The sequence below is a fragment of the Anabrus simplex genome, chromosome 2 (assembly GCF_040414725.1).
Source record: "Anabrus simplex isolate iqAnaSimp1 chromosome 2, ASM4041472v1, whole genome shotgun sequence".
Classification (NCBI taxonomy): domain Eukaryota; kingdom Metazoa; phylum Arthropoda; class Insecta; order Orthoptera; family Tettigoniidae; genus Anabrus; species Anabrus simplex.
The window spans coordinates 656,952,803-656,980,033 of NC_090266.1; the positions used below are offsets into that span (position 1 = coordinate 656,952,803).

At 42.4% G+C, this 27,231-nt stretch overlaps 1 protein-coding gene across 1 annotated transcript in view; it reads right to left on the minus strand.

Moving 5' to 3' along the window:
- LOC136864327 (polyamine-transporting ATPase 13A3) overlaps positions 1-27,231 on the minus strand; it is an 869,746-nt gene that overhangs the window by 87,461 nt on the left and 755,054 nt on the right. The gene's annotated exons all lie outside the window — the stretch shown is intronic.

A 27,231-nucleotide genomic window follows, 5' to 3' on the forward strand; every position in this document is an offset into this window, starting at 1 on the left:
ACCTACCAAGACCTCATTGCTTCCATGCCAAGACGGGTTGCCGCTGTTATCCGTGCCAAAGGTGGACATACCGGCTATTACGTAGGTGGTCATAATGTTCTGGCTGATCAGCATATTTCAGAGAGCTCGCACTGTTTATCACGACTAATGTTTGTAGCGTAGTGTAGTATTCCTTACTCGAGCCGTATCTAGAAGCTGCCGTGACTTCTCGTGAGACTCAGGTAGTACCTGCTTGTCGCGTAGCTGTGCTCGTCCTGTACGTGGTGTCCCTTATTTTGAGTAGTGGCATATTCGATTGTCTTCAGAGATCGTATGATGTACTGTATGCATACATACATAAATTATAGACTGTTATACCTTCCAGCGTTCAGTCTGCAAGCCTCTGAGAATTTACTAAACGTCGCCACAATCCTCCATTTGCAACTAGTGTTGTGGCCTCATTTAGTTCTATACCTCCTATCTTTAAATCGTTAGAAACTGAGTCTAACCATCGTCGTCTTGGTCTCCCTCTACTTCTCTTACCCTCCATAACAGAGTCCATTATTCTCCTAAGTAACCTATCCTCCATTCGCTTCACATGACCCCACCACCGAAGCCGGTTTATGCGTACAGCTTCATCCATCGAGTTCATTCCTAAATTAGCTTTTATCTCCCCATTCCGAGTACCCTCCTGCCATTGTTCCCACCCGTTTGTACCAACAATCATTCTTGCTACTTTCATGTCTGTTACTTCTAACTTATGAATAAGATATCCTGAGTCCACCTAGCTTTCGCTCCCGTAAAGCAAAGTTGGTCTGAAAACAGACCGATGTAAAGATAGTTTCGTCTGGGAGCTGACTTCCTTCTTACAGAATACTGCTGATCGCAACTGCGAGCTCACTGCATTAGCTTTACGACAACTTGATTCAATCTCACTATATTACCATCCTGGGAGAACACACAACCTAAATACTTGAAATTATCGACCTGTTCTAGCTTTGTATCACCAATCTGACATTCAATTCTGTTGAATTTCTTACCTACTGACATCAATTTAGTCTTCGAGAGGCTAATTTTCATACCATAGTCATTGCACCTATTTTCAAGTTCCAAGATATTAGACTGCAGGCTTTCGGCACAGACTGCCATTAAGACCAAGTCGTCAGCATAGGCCAAACTGCTTACTACATTTCCACCTAAATGAATCCCTCCTTGCCATTTTATACCTTTCAGCAGATGATCCATGTAAACTACGAATAGCAAAGGTGAAAGATTACAGCCTTGTCTAACTCCTGTAAGTACCCTGAACCAAGAACTCATTCTACCATCAATTCTCACTGAAGCCCAATTGTCAACATAAATGCCTTTGATTGATTTTAATAATCTACATTTAGTTCCATAGTCCCCCAGTATGGCGAACATCTTTTCCCTCGGTACCCTGTCATATGCTTTCTCAAGATCTACGAAACAAACACAACTGCCTATTCCTCTAGTAGCATTTTTCAATTACCTGGCGCATACTGAAAATCTGATCCTGATAGCCCCTCTGTGGTCTGAAACCACACTGGTTATCATCCAACATCCTCTCAACGGCTGATCGCACCCTCCCAAGATTCCAGTGAATACTTTGCCTGGTGTACTAATCAATGAGATACCTCGATAGTTGTTGCAATCCTTCCTGTTCCCTTGCTTATAGATAGGTGCAATTACTGCTTTTGTCCAATCTGAAGGTACAATCACCAACACTCCATGCTAATTTTACCAATCTATGAAGCCATTTCATCCCTGCCTTCCCACTATACTTCACTATTTCAGGTCTAATTTCATCTATTCCTGCTGCCTTATGACAATGGAGTTTATTTACTATCCTTTCCACTTCCTCAAGCATAATTTCACCAACATCATTTTCCTCCTCCCCATGAGCTTGGCTGTTTGCAACACCACCATGATTTCCTTTTACTTTGAGAAGATGTTCAAAATATTCCCTCCACCTCTCCAGTGATTCCCTGGGATCTATTATGATTTTACCTGATTTACTCAAAATACTGTTCATTTCCTTTTTCCCTCCCTTCCTAAGATTCTTTATTACTGTCCAGAAAGGTTTCCCTGCTGCTTGACCTAGCCTTTCCAGGTTATTACCAAAATCTTCCCATGACTTCTTTTTGGATTCAACAACTATTTGTATCGCTCTGTTTCTTTTATCTACGTACCAATCCCTGTCTGCCTCGGCCCTTGTTTAGAGCCATTTCTGATAAGCCTTCTTTTTAAGTTTACAGGCTGCTCTCACTTCATTTCACCAAGATGTTCGCCTTTTCCCATCTTTACACACAGCTGTTCCTAGGCATTCCCTTGCTGTTTCTACTACCGCATCCCTGTATGCCACCCATTCACTTTCTATATCCTGAACCTTCTTACCGTCTTCTGTTCGGAACTTCTCACTAATCATATCCATGTACTTCTGTCTAATTTTCTCGTCCTGGAGATTTTCTACCCTTATTCGTTTGCAGACAGATTTCACTTTCTCTACCCTAGGCCTAGAGGTACGTAGTTCACTACAGATCAGACAGTGGTCTGTATAATCGAAAAATCTGCGAAAAACTCGTACATTCCTAACAGATTTCCTGAATTCAAAGTTTGTTAAGATATAGTCTATTATGGATCTGGTACCCCTAGCCTCCCATGTGTAGCGGTGAATAGCCATAGGCTTGAATGTATTCGTAACAGCTAAACCCATACTAGCACAGAAGTCCAGCAAACGCTTCCCATTCTCATTAGCTTCCATATCTGCCCCACATTTACCAATCACCCTTTCGTATCCTTCAGTTCTATTCCCAACTCTCGCATTGAAATCGCCCATTAGCACTATTCTATCCTTGCTATTGACCCTGACCACGATGTCACTCAATGCTTCATAAAACTTGTCAACTTCATCCTCATCTGCACCCTCACATGGTGAATACACGGACAATTCTTGTCCTAATTCCTCCCACTGACAAATCTACCCACAACATTCGCTCATTTACGTACCTAACAGAAACTATGTTACGTGCAATGGTATTCCTGATAAAGAGCCCTACCCCAGACTCTGCCCTTCCCTTTCTAACGCCCGTCAAGTACACTTCAAAATCTACCTCTTCCTCGTTATCTCCCCTTATCCGAATATCACTTACACCTGACAAATCTAAATGCATCCTCTTTGCTGACTCAGCCAGTTCTACTTTATTCCATAAGCCCCATTAATATTGATAGCTCCCATCGAATTCCATTTCGTTCGCCAAGTTGATTCCAAGGAGTCCCTCGCCTGTCAAATGGGGGTGGGACTCCGTTACTCTCATAGGTCCGAGGCTTGCTTAGAATGTTCTGAGCTCGGTAAATTCATGAAGCAGGATGCTACCCTGCTTGCACATAGTCCAAGTGAGGATCTCTCCTCTAACGGGTTATGGACCTTCGGTGAATTGTATAGTCCTAGCCGCCTGAGCACAAGGAGGGCCACGACTCAAGAATATGTCCGAGAAGCCCACTCCCATTCCATAGCAACTGGTATCCCGACTCTCAGGACCACTTGCTAGGCCACTCAGCCGTTGCCCATGGTTCACGAACTAGGACGTGACTACAGTAACCCACAAACATGAAACCATAATATGTTACGTTATACCGTTCAGTTCTTGGATTTTTAACTTCGCTCTCTAGCTCATTACTTAAATTAATGAGATTCTGTAGCATTTACAAATATTTCTCATTACTCCCCGTAACGCAATCCTTCCGGCAGGGGCAAAGCACTTTACGCGTTTCATTATACTTCTGATAGCAAGTGGGAAATTGTAGATATTCACAACTATCCTCCGTTGCCATATAGCAGTGTTATGGAAACTCTTCCATTTTTCTGTTTTAAACACACTCCTATTGCAAAGGCAATGCAAGCCCCTTCGGCATTACGGATTTTACAGAGGCGAACTGGACGAACGAGTGAAGCAACTGAGAAGAAAGGAGTTTTGAGGACAGTGTTTTCGCGCAATATATTGACACACTCATACTGTGCAATAATATTGATCGTATAAGCACCCCTTAATGCAGGGATAAGGGATATCTTCCACAGATCGTTGAGGTTTTACCAGTAGTGAGTCTGCATGACGTATGGGGTAAGATATGTCTCCAGCAGCTCTGCAAGTTCTGCTTGGTGTACGAGTGATGTGTCTGTACAAGATATAGGACCTCTCTTCTAGTGGTCCGGCAGATTTCGAATGTATATTTAAAGTTCTGTTTCACCTCTTCCAAGACATACTCTTAAGTTTCTTGCCTGGTCGCGATGCTGGACAGCGAGTAGTTTCGAACGCCACGAAGTTCCTTTATTTTGGCCAACGTACTCATCTTTAATTACACTTAGGAAAATGGAAATTGCAACACCATGAAGGCATTGGTCCTTTGTGTTGATTTTCAAGATATGGAACAATGCCATGTAGGTATGTAAAAGAGCAAAGTTTCAGACACATTGCATTGTTGCTACATGTCTCTCCACGTGATTGGTCGCGGAGGAATCAACTCCAGTATACGGACTCTGGTGTAGCGTAGTTGACTTGCAGTCTGTGCAGTGAAGTGTTCCCCGTCAAACATGCCTCGACGACTGAGAAGGGCACGCTATCAACAACTGTCGCCGTTTGAGAGGGCTCGGATAATTGGGCTGTGTGAGGCTGGATTATCGCTAAGGACTGTCGCTGCATGTGTTGGCCGACAGGGATCTACGGTACAACGTGTATGGCAGCAGTGGTCAAATGAAGGTACCCACACTCGTAGACCTGGCACAGGCCCAGCGCGACGGACAACTGTAAGAGAGGATCGCCGCATCATTCGGATGTCCCGGATGGAACCCCATGCAACAGCAGTGCAAATTCGTGCAGCTGTGGAACCCCACGTTACACAACAAACAGTTGGTAATCGCCTGCGTGCAGCTGGCTTACGAGCCCGTGTCCCTGCAGAAGGTGTTCCATTGACCCCACAACAGCGACATGTAAGGCTGGCCTGGTGTCGAGAAAGATCGACGTGGGTCGACGAATGGCATAGGGTCGTCTTTAGTGATTAATCGCGCTTCTGTCTTGCCCACAGTGATCGCCGGAATCGTATGCGCCGACGTACCGGGGAGAGGGGCCGCCCAAATCCTATTGTCGAGAGGCACACAGGGCCAACACCAAGCATTATGGTTTGGGGAGCTATTGGCTTAATTAGTGCTTGTTGAGGGCACTATGACTGCTCGACAGTACGTTGATTGGGTACTCTTTCCAGTGGTTGTCCATACGATGGCGAACATTGCTAATGGGATGTTTCAGCAGGACAATGCCCGGGTTCACACCGCACGCATCTCCAGAGAAGCTCTCCACGACATCACAACCTTAGAATGGCCCGTCAGATCCCTGGACCTCAGTCCTATTGAGCATGTGTGCTTGTGTGGGACATGATGGGTCGACAACTGGCCAACCGTCCTCAGCCACCCACAACTCCGAACAACTGACCCGTGCAGTGCAGCAAGCATGGGCCACAATTCCTCAGGAAGCGATCCAGGACCTCATTGACTCCATGTCTCGACGAATTCATCAATGTATTGCAGCTCGTGTTGGGCACATCCTGTATTGATTATTGTCCAAATTTGCGGTCAGAGGGATCTGAAAATGTAACCATCGAATCACAACCGAACACTCGTCCTGCATGTTCAATTGCAGAACTGTAGCACCACTCCTTCTGGGTGTTGCAATTTCCATTTTCTTCAGTGTAATTCCAGCAATTGATGAAATAGTTCCTTCGCAGAGTTCCCCGCTGAGGGTCGTGCTCTTGTCTGCGTCCCACGAGGACTCCTTGTCACGTTACAAAAACAAGTTCTGTCAATCAGTAGCCCCTTGAGGTAACTGTCGTGTTCTTCATTAGAGGATAGGTATGTGATAGGTAATACATTGCTCATTTACCCTACGGGCTCACAAGGGAACTCACTGGGTTCGACCAGACAGTTTGAAATGAAGCTTTGTAGGAAAGTCAATGAAGACGCGAGAACAGCGCTGCTCGCCTGCTGTTATTACGTAGGCTGTCCATAGGTCAGGAATGAACAAATTAAGCCCCCGCATCTAGCGGTGAAGCTTCCGTGGCTCAGGCGGCAGCGCGCTGGCCTCTCACCACTGGGTTCCGTGGTTCAAACCCCGGTCACTCCATGCGAGATTTGTGCTGGACAAAGCGCAGGCGGGGCGGATTTTTCTCCGGGCACTCCGGTTTTCCCCCGTCATATTTCATTTCAGTAACACACTCCAATATCGTTTTATTTCATTTCATCTGCCATTCATAAATCATTGCCCCCAAAGGATGCGACAAGCTTCGGCAGCCGGCACAATTCCTATCCTCGCCTTTAGATGGAGGCTTTATTCATTTCATTCCTGACCCGGTCGAGTGACTGGAAACAGGTTGTGGATTTTCATTTCATCTAGCGGCAAGGATAACAATTGTGCCAGCTGTGGAAGCCTGTCGGACTCGTCTGGAGCAATGACACATGAAACTAAATTGAAGAGTGTGGCTGGAATGAAAGATGACAGGGAAAACCCGCGTACCCGAAAAAAATCCTGCGCCCTCCTCAGCTTTGTTCAGTACAAATCTTAAATGGAATGAACGGATTTGAACCACGGAACGCAGCGATGATAGCCTGCCGCACTGAAGCTGCTGGCGTTTTGACCCCAACATGGCAGGTTCGAACCTCGCTCAGTCCGGTGGTATTTTAAGATGCTCAAATACGTTAGCGTCGTGTCGGTAGATCTACTGGCACGTGAAAGAACCCCTGTGGGACTAAATTCCGGTACCTCGACGTCTCCGAAAACCGTAAAAAAAAATAGTGGGACGTAATACCATTAACATTATTAAATTAAGGCTAGGTTAGTCGATTATTAAACCAAGCTTCACTGTCATCTGTCTGGCCTAATTCGAAGTTCCGTCTTCAGTCCCATGTCAGGACTGTATGCGTGTTAACAGCTCTTCGGTATCCCATATTTTTGGACTAGAATCGAGATAAAAGTCCTCGGCCGTCCAAGACTACTGTTGCCAAGCCAAATCACCTGCAGATATCGAAATGCCATGAGGCGACTTCCTCTGCCCTATTATTTGGCTTTTATAACCGGGAAGTGAAGACGTCTAGTAGAAAACTACATTTGGGGCAACCAATGTCAGAGTTAAGATCTGATCATCTGATCTTTAAGGGTATTTTCCTTATTCCTCTTCAGACCCAATGCCAGACGAAGTGAAACATTATTTCAGCATCTTTCTTAATACAAAATGGCCAAAACTCAGATTTATTATTGGAAAGAGTGTTAATTTCAGAGGACCGTTGTGATAAATATTGCACATGCGTACTGCAATAACTAATTAATTTGAAATACAACATTTGGGGATAAATGATAAAGCAATGTGTAGTGAAGGCAGCCACCAAGCATGAATGCGCGCAAAAATATCTAAAAGTTCGGCCTACAACCAAAATATATTAAAATATTAACTCAATCGAAGGTATCTTGTGTCCGCGCACCATCTTAATATTGTCCGGCTCCTTGGCTGAATGGTCAATGTAGTGGACTTCTGTTCAGATTGCCTCGGGTTTGATTTCTGGCCGAGTCCTAGATTTTAATCTTAAATGGTTAATTTCCTTGACTCTGGGATGGTTTGTACTGTCCTTAACATACCGGCTATTCACACACCACAAACAACACTAACCTCCACCACAATAGCACGCACATTCCTATAAACGACAGATGCCACCCACCCTCGCCGGAGGGTCTGCATTACATGGGTTGCACCAGGCTAGCAATAGCCACACACAATTAAATCTTCATATTACAGAATATTTTCCTCCATTGTGGCCTTACTCTGGTACAGGTTACCAATGGTGTACATTTCATCAATTTAGAGGTTCTCGAATGTGTTCGCAGACAATACACGTAACACTGACCAAGTCATTAAGAAGTTGAGTTACACGTATGGTCATAAGAGGATGATGGGTCGGCGGTGGATATAGATAAGTTAACGTATGTCTAATGTCATTGGTTTAATGTTCAGCGTAGTGGCTCAGTTCATAGGGCTCCAGGATAAATTCTCGGCCAGGGTTTGGTTCATTCCTGTAGCTCGGGGTGGGTGTCTGTGATAGTCCTAATACACACGTTTTCTATACAACACCTAAGACTGCCAACCACCACGGAAACGCACACTAGCCAAGAGCCTACATACTTCTACGTAGGATTGGTGTCAGGAAAGCAGCCGGCCATAAAGTTAGACTTAATTACATTATTTCCCACCCCAGATAATTAGAAAAAAGCTAACATTAGTATTTCCACCGATGCTGTAGCTCTCAAGCATTTAATTTTTCATGTTTAATTATACGAGGCAGGCTACTTTTAGTCCGAGTGCGTTGGGCAAGTAAATATCGCACTTCATCAAAAGTTGCTATTTGCTGGTAGAAAAACATTTGTTATATTGTATGTGCTTTGACAGAATACTTCCGTAAACTGAGAATGAAAATAGGCTACAATATTTTCACTCAGTCGAACACAATTTATCATAAAAGAGATGTTACGGCATTGAAACTTAACTAAAAAGCAAATAGGCTTGCAGTTTCACGTGACTGTCGATATCGTGATCAGAGCCACGATACCTCCAGTTTTACGTGAACTCCGAATTACAAGGACGTGATTTTTCATTTTAAAAATCGCTCATGTATTGACCGGGGTCATCCGGTAAGAAGTTAAAGAGAAAGCTGAACTATTATCGTTATTAACCACGTTGTCACTGTTGAGGCGTCTATACCAAGAACCATAGCTTTTACTCGACCAGCATTTCGAATACTGCAAGATATATCTTTAACACGAATGTTGTAAGAAAATGGCGAGAAAATAATACAGCAGCATTAACTGCCGATCACTACCACCACCACCACCACCACCACCACTTCGAAATGATTTAGGGACACTTTACGGAGGAAATTAAATCCTTCTGCACCTTAGTATCGATTATATCAACGCCTTTTATAATCATAAACCTATTCCAGCTAAATGACAATATTCTTCTCCATCATGTGATTGATAACAATGATAACTGGCAGAAAGATGGTGTGCTCTATTCCCTGCTCTGCGAAGGACTAAAATGTGTACGAGATTTCCTTTTCTCGAGAGAGCAATCTATAACCGAAGGCCTGCGAAAAGTCGATAGAAAATTACCAGGATACCACTTTTAAACTTGTCTTCGGCACATGACACTCACTGAGCAGCTCTGAGCAGGCTTCTTTAAAAAGTAAATAATGGCTGATTTATGAATTACTGAATGTCGTGACTGGAAATATTTTCGACTGGGAACCATTGTTTACATAACCCTAACTATACCAGATGTCCTAGATAAAAGACAATCAAAGACCTTTTGAGAAATAACAGCTATCTGATCACTTGTAAGCGCCAAGAAAGTACAGTTCTATCAGAAACATGCACAGATAAGTGGGCATGTTAATATATTGACCGTCAAACGCGTCGATTGACGTTTACGCTTTTAACTGCCGCCAGCGTCAAGCACGGCTGTAGTGTTTTTAATAAATTGGTCCATACAGGATGGCCCACCCACCCCTTGCGATCTAGTTTTATGCAACCTCCTGCAATTACATTTCTGAAATACATCGCTCGCTCTCCCTAAACCGGGATAATATAACGAGATGTGTGGTTATGGACTAGACAGCAGGAATCGTGAGCGCCACTACTAATTCATTATGGGTACCTCGAATGAACCCGTAAAACGAGCACAGATACGAAGAACACGTACCACACACACAGACCAGGACAGGCTGGGAACTGCGCACTGCATGTCAAGACTCGCGATGGCTCACTTGACAGGAGCGCGATCGGTGAAGTGATAGTGGACAGAGCTCGAGGGTATGGAGGTTCGAATCCCTGGGAACTATTGTTTTACCGCCAATTAGCTGGGATGTGGCAAGGTTGCATGCTTAATACATTATACTTATACATTATACATTATATCAATCAATGAGGCTTTGATTTTAGAGGTTTTTGCTTAGTTTTGATAGGTTGAAATAACTATACAGTTTTCGATATATTGTAAATTCTAACAAGGTTCGAACTTATAGATCATTTTTTGCATACTGTGCACATTGCTTGTTTTGAAGGGATAAAGGCTTAATCTGAAGAAACGTAAAGTGTTTCGGGCGAAATAGTTGTAGATGACATTTCCGACTGCGAGAATAAGTTACCAGTTGATGCAGTGACAGTGGTGAATTTTTGGTCTATGGTTGATTACAGATAATATAAACAAATATACCTTAGAAATGTACTGTTCTATCTCAGATATTTTTGGTACACCTATCTTCAAAACATCCGCGGCCAGAAACTGAACTAACCAAATCCTAACATTCGTGAACATTGCACTCAATTCTATCCACTAGTTTTTAAAGTTTAAATGCCACCTTTTTTTTTTAAAGAAAGGAGTATGAAAATGGCTGGTTCAGAAACATCCAACACCCAGCGCTGAGCATGGCAGAGAATGTGTTAACTTCATAGCACTCCGACCTTCGGTCTGATATATGCACATGTGGTGATTCACTAGCGATCAGGCGAACACAGAGGTGCCGCTGTTGGAAAGCAGATGTGGGCTGTCCGGCGGTCATTGCCTTAACTGCTCATGTTGTTAGTAAACATCATGAAAAAGGGTTGTCTGCCATAGCATCAACCAGTTCCGCAATACAGCTCACTACTTGTTGAAAATAGTTTCTCCTCTCCCAGGTTCGCTATTCACGCCTGTTATGAAATTTCACCTACCGGGTACAAGATTTACGAGGTTCCCTAGGAAGGACGGGGAGTCTATTACCTGTCAGGGAATTTAAAATTTTGAAACCAAATTTCCACTTCTCGAGAAGCGTATGGCCCTGACATTCACTCAGCCTACACCAAAAATCTATAATAGTTCAATTCCTGGAGGCAAGGGAGGGCGGACGTACAGCTGACCGCTCTATCCCGAGGTTATGAGTAGTGAAAGCCTTCCACCCTTTTAAGGGCCTTCATGGCCTGTACGGAGATGCCTTTGCCTTGATTTTAGGTATGCGAATTAATCATTCCTTTATTTGTCGGGAAATTTTGGGTTTCAGAACATTGTTTTATACCTACTGAAAAGCAATAGTAGCAGAAAACTACTGAAGATCTAACAGATGAAACACATCATGATGAAGAAGAAATATTTCGACATAACAAATTACATTTTTATAGAAATTTAAATCTGTACACTATAAAAATGAACATGGACATGAAATATATCACTAAATGCCTCTTAAAATATTGCACACGGAATTATGGGTTAGAGAACAAAATTGAATTCATAACCAACATTTTCCTACCCAAAATTTTAACAATGTTTCCTTTTAAAGAAATTCTTGAAGATGGTAGAACAGAGCCCAGCAAGTTCAATGGTCATAATTTGACTCCCGTCCTCTTACTTGCCAAGGGAATATCACTGAATACAGTACGTTTTAAAGTCGCCCAGTTCTCAAGTGACTACATCGTACGTAGAAGACTCTACAGATTAGCACCTCCTACATCGCAACATACACATTTCCCCTCCCCCACGAGCAACACCATTCAGATCAGCTTGCCATAGAAAACCCACGCCAATTTTAGATTTTTTTTTGTCCTTTCTCTAAGGTGCTTAAGACAACTTTGTCAAAAAACACCGTCCACTCAGAAAATGAGTAGCCTAATATGAATGAATATCTATATATTTTAGCGTCTCCAATTCTTCTAGATTTCAAGACACCAAGGTGTGTGATTTTGATACAGAAGAATTCTGGAACGTACCGAGAGCCAAAATAGTCTCATTTAGACACCCTCAAATCTCTACTATCTCAGTGGGGACAAGACCTTTAGTTTGGCAACGCGTAGGACTTCAAACAATTATGATAAATTAGATCTAATTACAATGTATAATGCAGTAATAGGCAGAAACAATCGTAATAATTGTTATAAAATTATGTATCAAAACTATATGGGTTACAATAAACCGACACACTCCACAGTTTCTGATAATCCGAAACTGTTTTTGCTAATTTGAAGAAAGGAGGTGTCTAGAGGATAATGAGAGCATCTCAATCACTGACAAAGGATGGCAGACGGGGCTGAAAGATGCTTGTTTGCTAGGTAGAGAGTAGTTCAGGAGTCATACTCGTCCGTAGCCAAGTTAACCTTCTGCAGAAAGTGATGTAGTCTGCCTACATAAGGGAAATTCAAAAGTTGGCCTAGGATATTCCTATTTCCCATACGAACGAGATGATGCTCCTTAACAGAAAATATGAATCCGGTTTTCGCTCATTTCTGGTATCTAGCCGCATTCCTGCTTCTTCCCGGCACTCCTTAGCCGATGTAGTTAGTAAACCCCGTGGAGAACTTCATTCCACAAGTTGAAACGAGGTCAGACAAACGGAAGGAGTCTGAGCTCTCAGCGGCTCATCGTTTCTTACAATATACAGTCTTGAAAGATCTTCCTCCAGTTAAGTGCCTTCATGTTTGACAATGTGCCACTAGCAGTTTTCACCAACCCCCACCTTCAGAAAGTGAAGCGGCAACCACTCACCCTCTTCTCTCGTTCCAAGATCAGGAAACCTTCGATAACGCCAGCGATGATTGAAAGGCAAACAAAAAAGTTAGAGAAACGGCTTACAGTGTTAATAAACGCGTTTTAACGAAATTCAGTCATATTTCCCAGGCACATGTGATGTCGCCGGAGCATGCAGGCTCACTCAAACTTGGCCGGGAGTTTAGAACCAGATGCACTTCCTGGTGCCACGCGCTGGTTCTGGCGAAATTACTCCGGAATTCGAACTCTAATAACGTGGGTTGGAAGGCACCGCGGATGCATGCTCAAAAAAAAAAAAAATTCTATAATTATTACCGATCGCCGTCTATGATCACCTGACGCAAAAGAGTTCAGACAGTCCATTCGGATCTTTACCGACTTTCTGGATAAAAAGACCAAAGAAGCCTGATTCACCGAGATTGAAAAGGATTTATAAGAAGTGCGGATCACGTGTGGTGACATTCTGAAACGCAATTCTATTCCAAAGAAACTTTGGGGACACCATGGTTCCCAAACTGCAAACAGGTTTGAAGTGCACTGAAGAAAGAAAGGAAGTTCATGGAGGACGAATGTAGAAATGCAAGGAAACAGTTGAAATGACATGGTCCAGAGATGGCCGAAATAAACAAATAATAGAAGACCGAGTGCTGAAATACAGAAAGTACATCAAAGACAATATCTACCAAATGACCTCTACAGAATTTATTAATTTATTTATTAATTTATTTATTAATTTATTTATTCCGGCCCCGTGGTGTAGGGGTAAAGTACCTGCCTCCCACCCGGAGGCCACGAGTTCGATTCCCGGCCAGGTCAGGGATTTTTACCTGGACCTGAGGGCTGGTTCGAGGTCCACTCAGCCTACGCGATTAGAATTGAGCAGCTATCTGACGGCGAGATAGCGGCCCCGATCTAGAAAGCCAAGTATAACGGCCGAGAGGATTCGTCGTGCTGACCACACGACACCTCGTAATCTGCAGGCCTTCGGGCTGAGCAGCGGTCGCTTGGCAGGCCAAGGCCCTTCAAGGGCTGTAGTGCCATGGGTTTTTTATTTATTTATTTATTTATTTATTTATTTATTTATTCATTCATTCAAACCAAGACTACGATGGTTAGACTCCGTTTCTAACGATTTAAAGATAAAAGGTATAGAACAAAACGAGGCCACAGAACTAGTTCAAATTAGAGATTGTGGCGGAGTTTAGTAAATTCACAGAGGCTTTCAGACTGAACGCTGAAAGGCATAAAGATCTATAATGTGTATATATATATTCTTCGCTTACATGTGTGACGAAGTTAGGGATCACCGCCCTCTCCTACACTTAACCACAGAATGTGTACAAGGGCAGAGAATATAGAAAGTACATAAGCAGTATGACAACAAAGTCATTCATCAGAGGATATGTTGGGGCAAAGGTCTCGCCGAACATGCACCCGACTGTAGATAGTCTACGAGAATCAGAAGTGGAAAGTGTACTGGAGCAGGAAAGTAGAGGCTGACAGAACGAGCCGCAACCAAACGTATCTGATCGACATCGCAATCACAGCTCCTGAGAACACCCAGAAAGAGACTGAAAAAAGTTCAAGCGGATGTAATGAGATATTTCGCATCAGGAGTAGAGTTGTCATTATTCCAGTAGTGCTGGGAGCACTAAGACAAATTTCCCACCAGCTGTATGATGCACTTCGCCAGCTAAAGCTTAATAAAAACAGCTCTATATTGAGCTGCAGACGATAGTGGCTTTTGAAACCTGTAGCATTATGAGAAACGTGCTGAACAGGGACTTTAAGTACCCATAAATGAAGACATTCAGAAGATCAATAGTGTTGTAGCGTTGTACAAGGCTTTGATAGCAATACCACCTACAACTGGACACCGGGAAAAACTCTAGAAAAATAATAATAATAATAATAATAATAATAATAATAATAGACTACATAAATGCAATTACAGAAATCTCTGAAACGGATGAATATGACCAAGATGAAGTAAGTGATATTTTCAACCCTAAGCCAAAACTCAAGTGAAATTAAAAACCATCTAAACGTTGTCACTAAATACGTTGAAGATAACGATGAAAACATTTGCTTATTACGAACATTTGCTATTTGCTTTACGTCGCACCAACACACGTCTTATGGCGACGATGGGTTAGGAAAGGCCTAGGAATTGGAAGGAAGCGGCAGTGGCCTTAAGGTACAGCCCCGGCATTTGCCTGGTGTGAAAATGGGAAACCACGGAACATCATCTTCAGGGCTGCCGACAGTGGGGCTCGAGCCCACTATCTCCTGATTACTACGAACATTTGAGGCATCTGCGTGAGTTAATTATTAAAGAAATTAATGTCAAAGAAGATAACAAAAGATCAGCAGTTCCTTCAAACCTGTAAGCGTGCCAAGGGTGGTCAATGAAGGTGTGCCTTGACTGCCATGCTCTAATTCTGTACTGCACTGGTTATTCTGTATTTTAATAATAATGTTATTTGCTTTACGTCCCACTAAGTACTCTTTTACGGTTTTCGGAGACGCCGAGTTGCCGGAATTTAGTCCCGCAGGAGTTCTTTTACGTGCCAGTAATTCTACCGACACGAGGCTGACGTATTTGAGCACCTTCAAATACCACCGGACTGAGCCAGGATGGAACCTGCCAAGTTGGGGTCAGAAGACCAGCGCCTGAACCGTCTGAGCCACTCAGCCCGGCATTCTGTATTTTTTAGGGCCTGATAATATATTGCATTATATCTATATACTTAATTTATTAAATTTAAAACACTGTACTGTACACGTTCTATTTACTGAATACAGTGTTTAAATATGTACCTTGTCTTATTTCGTAAGTTATTTTGTTTGTCGTAGGTACGACATCGTAAGTGACGTAAGACCTTCAATTGGTATGTTTCATATATTTTAATTATAGTTTATTTAATGCTAAATGATCTTTTATTAAGTGTTAAACATGACTAGTATATGGTTTCTCTGTAGATGTGTAGTATAAAGTTGTATAATCTCAAATACGTATTGTTTAACCTCTAAATCTAGATAGTCGAAAGCAGTAGAAAATTCCATAATGTTCGTATATTAGACTTATTGTACTATAATTTGGTATAGGTGAAAGGTTCTGGAAACTTACGGCAAGGTTTTATTATCCAGATACATGTAGAGACATTACGAATGTTGTAGATATTTCCATGTACATTTTTAAATATTGAAGGAAAGTTCGAGTACTCATTGGACTAGCTGGTCGATCGATGTTTCGAGTGTGTTTCATTAGAGTGTTGTAAGCTTCCAGAAGTCGATCATTCTAGATGGTTGATCGAGTAGTATAAATATCGAGCTGTCAGTCAGTGAAGGCAGTTCTTAGTTCTAAGTTCGCAGTTCTTAGTTCTTGGGACTCAGGCAAGTGATGGACTGGGAGTGACTGTTGGGCTCCGAGGTGGAGTCTGAGTATTGGACTCAAGTGAGTGAGGCGGGGAATTCAAGAGAGAGTATGTTAGAGTGCGCGAGTCAGTTGATATCTGTACTTGTCAGAATCGACTTCAGGGTACTCCGCTATTGAGTGTTGTATATAGTGTCATTGCTACTGTGTATAATTGTGTGTTGTGACGTACAGTGTAAATAAAGTAATTTATATAAGTGAACGCGTTCTCGTGTGATATTTATTTACGTAAAATAAAATCTCAACGTAGAACGATATGTTTAATCCGGACTTTCATCAATTCGAACAACCTAGAGCCTCAATTAGTCCGGATTAATGAGGTTCTACTGTAATAATAATAATAATAATAATACAACGTAATAATGTATTCAGTGGCTATAGATTTTTAGAGACCCTGTGGATTCAGAATGTTACCCCTCAAGAGTTTCTGATGTACCAAAGGCGACGACACCGATATGTTTCTTTTGAAGATCTTGGTATGACACAGACATCGACTAGTATAGAATCCGCTGTTTTGGAATCAGAAGAGCAACGATTAATTGATAGTGGCATCGAAGTCTCCTTGAAGTTGCTTAATGAAGGGACTGAGTTGTTGTACATTAGGGGGAAAATGTAATTTTTTAAAGTCTTCCTTGAAGATTTAAGGAAACTAGGGAAACCTTTGATTGCTCTAGCTCTTATTGTTCCTGAGAAAATTTCCTTAAAGATAACTTTAGGGAATGTTATGTTGGCCGAGATATAAAGGGGGAGTGGAACTGGAACCATATTTAAATAGCCATTTGGAACACACTTTTGTTGAAGGAACCTGCACATGCATTTTTGGATACAAGAGCGCTTATTCCATCCAAAGAAATGAAAATCCAAAACGAGATTTTTAACGAATTTTCCCGTCCATGTGTCATTAACAGTAAATATCGCTTTCGTCGGCACTTTTTCAAGTGAGATTATCTTACGTCAGAGGGTTATTCCCATCCTAGTACAGATATCCACGCAGTGCTTTCTAGTCCTGTATCTTCCCCACACTTCTCACGCGCCTCTTGAAATCTACAGTTGTTGAAGGGTTGTTCAACATATGTACTATTAATAGACCTCCACAGCACTAAACTATCATTGCTACTGATGCTCACGTGAAGTGTCTACCTCGTCCTCATTCCACCCACTTACATGATCAGTACGCAGAAGCAATCCTAGTGTCAATTCCTTCTATTAACAGATCTAACTACATCAACTTGTTCAACTGCATGCCCAAAAGAAACATAGTTTCGTGATATAGTTTTCTAGATTTAAACTATTGTTTTAACTTTGTTGGAATTTATATAATTCACCGTTTCTTCCACTCCTTAACCTACGCTCTCCAATTTAGAACATCCATTCTGCTCACTGGTTCAACCGTCCCGCTCCATGGCTAAATGGTTAGCGTGCTGGCCTTTGGTCAGAGGGGGTCCCGGGTACCATTCCCGGCAGGGTCGGGAATTTTAACCATAATTGGTTAATTCCCCTGGCACGGGGACTGGGTGTATCATTTCATCCTCATCACAACGCGCAGGTCGCCTACGGGTGTCGAATCAAAAGAACTGCACCAGGCGAGCCGAAGTCTTCGGACACATCCCGGCACTAAAAGCCATACGCCATTTCATTACTGGTTCAACCAATACCATTTTCGTTCCTTGCGCAAGCCCTCCTGAATGGCTTCTCGCTGAAGACGGCGAGAGAGAATAAGAAAAGAACATACTGGTCTGGAAAGAAATTCACATTTGAGTAAATTCATTAGTTATTAACAGGTCCGGCTCCTTGGCTGATCAGCGTCGAGGCTGCCAGTTAAGATGATACCGGGAACGATTCCTGGCTGAAATGAGCATTTTAACTGCGTATGGTTAATTTTGTTTGATCGGTGCAACAACGTCTACTTATTAACTCATATTTTCCCTTTTACATTACCGGTACCCCATTCCTGTTCATAAAATAATTCTGATCAACTACGCAACATCAGCGACAGGAATGACAACGGGGATTTCATTTTTGGTGGTCCACACTCCTTAGGTCGTACGAGATAAGGTGCTTGTAAGCACCTCCGAATGGCAGCCACCTCAGCCAGAATTTATAGAAATGAGAAGCTGCTTCTGGTAGTATAGAAACATAGAATGAAACAAAACCGTGTGTTCCTTAGAATGCTACTTGCGGTTATTCTTTTTGAATAACTGTTGGGCCCTAAATATACTTTCAGGAATTTTCTTCAAACACTGTACTGTATTATATTAAGTAATACTCTCAGAAATCAAACCATGACTTATGCACAACGAAGAAAGAAGACTAGTTTTTCCTTTATCAAAGTGAGTTGTGTAACAAAATTCAGGCACAGTGCTTCTTCCCCTGTCAGTAATAACCACTTCTGAGGAGAGAGTGAACGGACAACATTCCCCGTCAACACTTTCTTCTTAGTGTTCAAAAATAGTCCGCAGCTTCCTCGCACATAATCTGAGAAAGGAAGGATTAAAATGGAGAGACTATCCATAAAATAGAATAAAAAAACCATTCGAGCTTGGTCATTGTACGAAGATCGTAACCGGGGAATTATTCGGGTTGCGCCAGTGAAACTTGGTAGGATGATCAATTAAGACAGGCGCCATAAATTTAATGGTGGTAGTCACTCTGCCGTCAAATACCATTTACATACTTTAGTAATTCCTTGCTGCAGTTTTAAACGGGACGTGGATTATCGAGGCTTCGATTCCAATGAAAGTTGGTTGGATGACAATTCAGAACAGCTTTTACAATATTTTTACGACACACCGACACAGATAGGTCTTATGGTGACAATGGGATGGGAAAGGCCTAGGAGTGGGAAGGAAGCGGCCGTCGCCTTAAGGAACAGCCCCAGCATTTGCTTGGTGTCAAAATGGGAAACCACGGAAAACCATTTTCAGGGCTGCCGATAGTGGGGTTCGAACCTACTATCTCCCGAATACTGGATACTGGCCGCACTTAAGCGACTGCAGCTATCGAGATCGGTAAATTTATTCTAGCCCATACCGGAAGACATAGTGCACTGTAAACAATACATCCAGCCAGCAAAGGCATCCATATAGTGTATGCGTCAGTGATGTTAAGATTATAGAGCGTACGTGTTGTGAAAGTAATTTTCGGCATATAGTGTTTTATGTAACTTAATCTATAACAAAATATATTTCTACACTTCATATGCAAGGTCAAAATCGTCAGTAATTTTTCAGCATTTACTTATCACACTATCGATTTTACGGCAAAATGATTATTGGCATTAATTCAGGATATGGTAATTGATCATTGAAATCTGTTTGATCCAAGCCAAACAGGTCCCTTGCAAGACGACGATAGTTTTATTGCCCTTAGCTCCTCTTATTTGAGTCATTTATACCGCACGGAACAGCGAGTTTCCAGGTCCATACTCTCCTCTGTGGTACGTGGACAAGTCAAATGTCACCCATCCAAATGTAGTAGCCTTCGGTTCGAGGGCCCTGGTATCGATTCCCGGCTGGGGGAGGGATTCTAGCCATGAATGGTTAATTCCTCCTAGTGGACACTGGGCGTTTGCATTCATCTTAACACACAACACACTATTCTTCAGAAAACACGCAGTAGTTAATTCCTACCTCAGCATACGGTTAGGGACAGGAAAGCGTATCGAGCTAGATGGTGCCGATCTCAGGTAATTAGAAAAAGGCCAGTTAATATTTCCCTGTTCGTAGAAACACCTTCCACAACTGAACCAGATGTAGATTTTTAGCTCAGTTTCGCGGACGGATGACCAGAGGAATTGTTAAAGCGTTAAAATCCCCGGGACGGCCAGGAGCGCCATATTGATTACTCGGCAAAGGAGAAACATCATTGGAGTTATTGGTCTTAAATTCCACTAACTGCTACGGTTTTCTTAGATATGGAGGTGACAATTTTTCTCGAAAGAGTTCTTTTACGTGCCTATATATCTGCCAGCTCGAGACTGGCAGTATCTTAGCACCTTGAACACCGGACAGATTCGGGACCGAACTCGCCAACTTAAGGCACAGACGGACAGCGCTTTAGTATCTGAACCACTCAGTCCGGCATCGACAAAGTATCAACAAACTATAATGGAGGAAAAGGAAGGTGCTTCAGTTACGTGCCATAGCCGAGGAACATCAATCGTCCCTGGCACAATTCTTTGTGATGGCTCTAGCTACCCCTGTGAATATTTTCTTCTTTTCTTTTGTTACGGACTAACTGCAACATGATCACACCGCGCGCATGCCGTGATGAGTCAGTCTCACAAATGGAACAGCGGTATATCAAGGAAAATTCTCTATGTGAGAAGACGTGATTTCGTGCCATTCAACCACGACAAGCCTTGTTCTATTTAAGGCTTGTCGCGTGCAATACAGCAGTGAGACATATTCAAGACGGCCGTGACGCGAACGTAGCATTAGGAACCGTGTAATGAATTCCAGGTAGGAAAGAAAGTTGTTTATTGTGACGAGTCCGAGTCTGACCTGTAGTTATTTACCGTGCCAGGTTTGCTATCACTCGTGAAAATTATTTCCATGAAGCTCAGTTACCCTCCATTATGTTTCTCGAGAACGGTGTCCCACCTGGTATTGAAAATGTTCAATCAATCAATCAATCAATCAATCAATCAATCAATCAATCAATCAATCAATCAATCAATCAATCCACCATTGATCTGCATTCAGGGCTGTCTCCCAGTTGGCGGAGTCCCTATTAATTGCTTGCCGTAAGTGATTTCAAAGAGGTTGGAAGTTTAACCAACATCTCCCTCGGTAAATTATTCTAATCCCCAATTTCTCTTCCGATCTGTCCTCTTGTGAATTCCAGCTTTCTTCGTATTAAGATATTTCCTACTTTTAAAAAATCCATCTAAGATTATTCCATACCATCTCTCCACTGACAGTTGCTAATATACCGCTTAGCCAAGCAGCTCGCCTTATTACTCCCAAGTCTTCCCAGCCCAAAGTGTTCAACATTTTCGCAACACCACTCTTTCTTTTTTCGGAAATCACCAAGAACAAATTCTGCTGCTTTACTTTGGATCTCTTGAATCATCCTGGTGAGGGTTCCATACACTGCAATCATCCTCTAACTGGGTCTTACTAATGATTTATAACCCCTCTCCTTTACATCTTTACTGAAACCCCTCAATACTGTCATGACCAGGGCTAAGAAATTAGTACCAGCTTTTAGCCCTGAAATATGCCTAATTCACATTTACCCAGTTTCACTTTCGTGTCTTTTCATCGCGATCCTCATTGCCAGTAATGGACCGGGAGATGAGGGCGAACAGAGATGACTAGTAAGTACTAGCGTGACGATTGTCGCTGAATCACATGTTGACAGGGAGGGCGATGATGTTCCCTGCCACTTGCAGTGCTGCTGTCACCTCGAAGGCAAGGAGCAGCTCGTTTTGTCGACTTCGAGGGGCAGTGTACTTGCACACATTCTCCTATCTTCTTCGGTAAATATATGAGATTTTGTGAACATGAAAGTACAAGGTATTCTCTTACAAGAGAAGTAGGAAGTATACATCGGCGTACGTCTTAAGTAACTACGGCACGTGAAGATACCTACAACTTGCTACGTCTCAGGATCCAAATCGGGTTACCACAAAGAGTCCAATGATAAACCGCATTTCTTCTTTTACTACCAAGAGATTTTCTCCAAGTGGTCGAAGGCTAATCCAAGTCAAGATCTTCCTCAATGCGATACAAGGTGTATCTGTGATTTGCATTTTGTGGCCGAACGTATCCAAAATGGTGACAGTTTCGTTATTAATGGTGAAGAAGTGGAAATTCCAAGACAGAGATAGAAATTTGATCCCACAGCAGTCCGACACATGTTTTCCTATCTTCCGAATATTTTTCACGAAGCATTCTAGTAAAAGGATAAGAGCTGTGACCGGTAGTTAATCATTGCAAGAGTACATGATTACAAATTCAGACGAAATGAAACAAAGTAAAGGGTCTCCCCCCTTTGGCGGCAATGCAGGCAAACTATCACTAAGGTGCCGAATGACATCCTGAGATAGATGGTCCCAAGCATCTTGCACCTTTCGATTCAATTCGGCAATGGTTCTTGCAGGCTCTGGAGAAAGCTAAGTTTCCGCTTAATTATGTCCCATATGTGTTCTATTGGCGAGAGATCCGGTGATCTTGCTGGCCAGGACAGTTGTTGTACACCACGTAGAGCACGTTGCGTCGCAGCAGATGAATGTGGACGTGCATTGTCCTGCTGAAAAAGCACCTCACTTTCCTGTTCAAGAAATGGCAGCAGCACGGAGACAACCTGTGTAATGTAGCGGGCACTGGCTACGTTACTTTGCAGAAACAGCTACTCTGACCTAACAGAGTTGTAACGGATCCCCCCCCCCCCCACGACCGCCACCATGAAGCCTGGGGTGGGCGAATGCACTCTGGAATAGGCCGTACACGTGTACGTCCATCACTTGCATACAGACAAAACCTACTCTTAGTCACTGAAGACAACAGAGTGCCATTCCCCCTCTCCAGTCTACTCTTTCACGACACCAGAGTAGCCGTGCTTGGCGCCGGTGTCTTTGTGTCAGTGGTAGCCTGGACAGAAGCACATGTGATCGTAATCCTGCTGCAAACAGACGGCTCCCAGTGGTCCTTTGTGACAAAGCAAGTGCAACATGCGACCGGATTTCATTCCTGGATCATGTTTGGTTGGCCACCGTTGCTCGCACAATGCGTCGATCTTCACGTGTGTCTGTACTATGCGGGCGTACGGAGCCTGGTCTACGAGTGTGGGGATGTTCCACAGACCACTGCTGAAAGCAGCGACATACCACCGATACATTGTGCCCAACATGAGCAGCAATCCATCAATACGCCCATCAAGCTTCCAGCAGGCCCAAAATGCGACCTGTTCAAATGGCTTCAGTTGTTCAACAGGAGCACGTACTTGTCGGTGCGGCATGGTTGTACCCTAGAATGAATGTTGCAAACACTTCACCTCTAACCTCAGCACAGTTACTGCCTGCAGAGTCAAAACAGAGTGCATATTGGCAGGCCTCCTGAGAGTCTCTGATCGCCGATGTCAGTGACAAATGAATCGCTAACACAACCACCCCTCATATGCACATATTATACCCTGGTGCCATTGAACACAGTCCTTGAGCATGCTGCATATTCTTTTTCGGTACTTTTATGTTTATTATGTAGCACGTGCACTAAACAGTTTCTCAATATTTTTAAGGTTATAATTGATTATTGCAACTGAATTTGATATGCAGTCAGTTTCGTGGTGAAGTACTGAAAGGTCAGCTAGTTCAACTAGACACTAACTTTTGAGATACGGTATCGAAGTTACTGACGAACCCATTTCGGACGTACGATGTCCTTAAGTAATTACTAGCATGAATTCCTTCGTATTTTTCACAGATTTCTTTCGAAACATGGAGCTTTGTATCTTTTATTGCGTCGAACACATGTCGCAAATAACGTAGTCACGGAGCAGTAAAGATAGCATACAATCCTGAAACAGCACAATAATTAATGTAACGTTTTAAATTATTTATTTAAATATGAAATTCCTAATTAAATCACTCCACATCCCATATAAAAACATGTTCACAGTCAGCTGTGCCCCAAGCAAGGTCTAATATACACAGGTCAGGAGACGAATGGTACTTACGGAGCCGTCATTTTGGGACTAAGTCTGGCGTTCCCCACGGCATTTCTATATTGCATAAAGGCAAGTTTCGGATTTTAAAAATGGATTTAAGAACACAAATGCTGTTGAAATTACCTTTTTGCCTTTGAGTACATTAATTTTTTCCTATAAAGTGCAAATTGTTGAATAATGTTAAAGTATATGTTTTGTCATCTATAAGAACTATGTTTTCATATATTGTGAACAGCTGCAATGGCATTAGAAACAGGTTATATGACAAAATGTTAATAAATGTTTCAATCAGGAGGCCTAATTAATGGTACCTAAGCATGAACAAGGTAATATAATCAAATGTGGACAGTTAAAATGAAATAATTACATATAGGTTAAGGCCTAACACGCCATTACAGCAAGCAATTTAGGATGCATTACTAGTAACAGGAATACATGCATAAATTAGAAAACTGCCTTCGTAGCGTAACGGTTATTGTTATTAGCTGCCGTCCTCTGACCACGCGTTCGATTCGCGGTACCGCCGCAAGTTTAAGAATGACAGGAGGGTTGGTATGTGGTCAAAATGGGGCACGCAGCTCACATCCATTGCGGGTGTGCCTGAATAAAGAGCCCCTCACCATCTCTGGATAAGGATACGAGTTTACGTTATAATAGAGTGATTTACATTTACAATTCGCTTAACGTCGCACCGACACAAATAGCTTTTATCGCGACGATGGAATAGGTAAGGGCTAGGAGTGCGAAGGAAGCGGCCGTGGCCTTAATTAAGGTACAGCCCCAGCTTCTGTCTGGCGTGAACGTGGGAAACCACGGAAAATCATCCTCAGGGCTGCCGACGGTGGGGTTCGAACTCACTGTCTCCCGAATGCAAGCTGATAGCTACGTGACCTCAGTCACTTGCTCAGTGATATACATTTTATATAATGATATTAAACAGGCCTAAGTTATGCAAATTTTACATTATCGTCATAAAGAAAAACCATATCCAAAGGTTAAAAGAATCTTAGAGGTCAGATTTATATGAATTTACTAAACTATTAAAATTATTACAATAAATTACCATTACAATTTATTGACTAAATTTTTATATACAAGCATTGAAGGCAGCCCTCTTTTCTTCAGGGCCTTCCTGACACACGAAAGATTTCGGGGGATTAGGAATGTCGACGAGTATAGAGATGGAATTCCATTTTAGCAGCTTCCTTCCATCTGCTCTCTTTACTTCTAAGTGGCATTCCTCAAAATGAATGCTGCAGGAAAAAGTTATAATCAAGATATGGTCAGTAAGAATAGTTTGAAAGACAAGCTTTTTATAAAAGCAAACATAATGAACTTTGTCATTTTTTTATACAGCAAAAGTTTTACCGACTTCACACAGCTGCGAATGTTCTGTGGGCTGCCACTTTTCACGTCGTCAATTCTGTACCCATTTTGCTCTCCTATTCATGTATTTCGGGAACCTAAATAACTTCGCCTCCACATGAGTGACTTTTACAATATGAAGCCACACAATAACATGATACCTTAATCTCACTGCACTGGATAACACGCAGTGGAAAACTTCGGTCGCAAAATGGCTGCTGCCGCAAAGAATTCTGGGAGCGTGACCAGACCTGTGTAATACTCCCGAAACTTTTATACTCCGCACGGCTCTACTTCTAAATTGACGTTTTGGCAGATTTTGGCGCTGTCTGGTGTTTATGCGCTGAAGGATAGACATCCAACCAATCCCAATCTGCCATTCATATCGATTTATATCGGCACAGCACGATCTCGAAACCCAGTTGCCAACTAATGTTTACATTCGCTACGTGATTAACCTATCTCGCTCAGCGTGTGTGGTATTCGGTACGCTTTGCGATCTTTTGCATTTTCCTCAGTAATTAGTGTGTTTTTCATATTGTTGGAGGGTTCCAGTGTCAGATCAGTGGAGTGTTCCCTTGTAGGCCATAACCTCCTTCCTGTGCCCGCCCCTTCCAACTCCTGCAAATCCTCCAAACCCGCCAAATCTCCTGGCCAGAGAGAAGGCGTTACCTTCTAGGTAGGGGAGGGGAATTAATACTTCCCCCTTGGTCCAGCCATTAGCGGTGAGTGACGTTTAATTTCCTCATTCCCTTTATTTTTAATAATATATTCTCTTATTTGTGTCAGATGTTAGTAAGTGTAGTTTTTGTGATTTTTTCAATCCATATTCATTAGTTTTTCTGAGTACGATATTACATTTTACAAGGGCTGTTTACCGCGGTTGTATTGCATCAGCTGTTCTCGCGGCAGTAGCGCGCTGGCAACAGAGGAAAGGCGATGCTCATTTGTTTTGCAAAATTTCAATTTAGAAGTAAGGCCGTGCGGACTATAGTTATACCTCTTTGTACGAAGGTGAGGAGTAAGGAGGGAGGTAGGCCGGTTCCGGCAATACTGCTGACGGAATGGAAATGAAATTTGAATTGAATCGATAGTGTGATCGATCGATAGGAATTTTCTAAACCTTTATCATCTTAAGCCAACAACTGTGTCACACACACGTTATATATAATTCTATAACATTTCTCGGTGCGAATCTTGTTCCTAGCATGAATTCTATATTTTGGCTTTGCTGTGTAAACAACAACAGTACTAGTACGTAAAGTGTAAGCCAGATGTCTCACGGCGATTCATAGTTTGTGCTCAAAGGTTGCCAAGACGATCTCGAAGATTGCCGAGGTCTACCGATTCAGCACTACAAAGTTTCGATAGTAATATATAGACCTTGCCCCAAGTAGCTACACTAGCTCTGCGAAGTGAAGAAACCTACCCTATTTCTATTAGTATTGATTCTTGTTGATACTGTACTCAACAGACAGCAGCAGAATATCATATTGCCAATTCATTTACATCGGCGTGGAGGTGATAACGCGTGTCAAAACTGAACCCTCGATTGAATACACGACATACGGGCCTGCGGGAATAATTGACGTAGAATGGCGCGATGCAGGAAGCACAGGGTGGTTTTCATGTGCCCTTGGACGCTGTAGATTTATTTCCAACGAAAAAAAATGCCCGAACAATGCAAGGAATGTACTTTATTATATGAAGACTTAACGGTATCGTTAAGCATTTTACTACCCATATTTTAATGGGAAGGCCTATTCATGTTTTCGACGCTCCTGCTATTGAAAAGTCACCCGTAGATTTTTGTATAAGCCTATTTGAAGCCAAGAGAATTTGTGCAAAGCACTTTGTAGCATTAATTAATTATTCATGAAAATAAATGTGTACCTATGTAGTTTTAGGCAAAATAGTTAAGAAATATGCTACGAAAACTATATGCCGACAACTTCTAAAACATGAAAACATTGCATTATATGGAAAACTTCCCTAGCTCAGATTTAATATTGTCATAAAATATGCAGATCTAAAGTTTCATGCAGAAATAGCCATTAGCGAAAAAACGTGAACTTCTTAGCTTTACTCATAACCATTTGTGATTAGATTTGTAACCTTTACTTAAAACTCCGTTAACCCTAGAATGTCCAAGC